A 717-nucleotide genomic window follows, 5' to 3' on the forward strand; every position below is an offset into this window, starting at 1 on the left:
TGTCCTTCAGATCCTCCAAGTAAAGGTGACAATTACGCTTCCAGTGTCCAGACACTCCGCATTAATGACAGTCACCCTTATCGGACTTAGGCTTAGGCGTAGAGGTAACTTTTGCCTTTTTCGCCACCTTTTTCTTGGCTTTGCCCCGCTGCTTCTTGCTGGAGTTTTTCTCCACAGCAAGCACAGTCTTGGGCACCACGATATCCTGCTCAGCGATTTCAGCATCCCATGCAGTTCGGCTAAGCTCTTAGTCATCCCGTACATATGGTACTGCATAACGAACTAGTTATAGTCCTCGGGCAATGACATCAGGATCAAGTCTGCAACCAAGTCACCATCGAGCTTCACTCCCATACGCTCAAGTTCTTCAACATGAGATCTCATGTTGAGGACGTGGGTGTTGACAGAGCTACCTCTCGACATCTCCGTCTTCACCAGAGCTTTCAGCGTCTTGTACTTTTCAGTACGCGCTTGCTCCTCAAACATGGTCTTGAGCTGATTGATCATATCAAACACGCTCTTTCCTTCAAACTGCCTCTGCAGATTCGGGGCCATGCTTCCCAACATGAGACAGGAGATCTCATTGTCGTCAGTCTGATTCTTCAACCAAGCATCTCTGAGGCTCTCGTGGCATTGGCCGCAGGCTCTGGTGGTAGAGCCCCTTCCAGGACGTACGATTTCTTATCGTGCTTGAGAACAATTCTCAAGTTACGATAC

This window comes from Tarenaya hassleriana, unplaced genomic scaffold (assembly GCF_000463585.1).
Source record: "Tarenaya hassleriana unplaced genomic scaffold, ASM46358v1 Cleome80, whole genome shotgun sequence".
Lineage (NCBI taxonomy): Eukaryota > Viridiplantae > Streptophyta > Magnoliopsida > Brassicales > Cleomaceae > Tarenaya > Tarenaya hassleriana.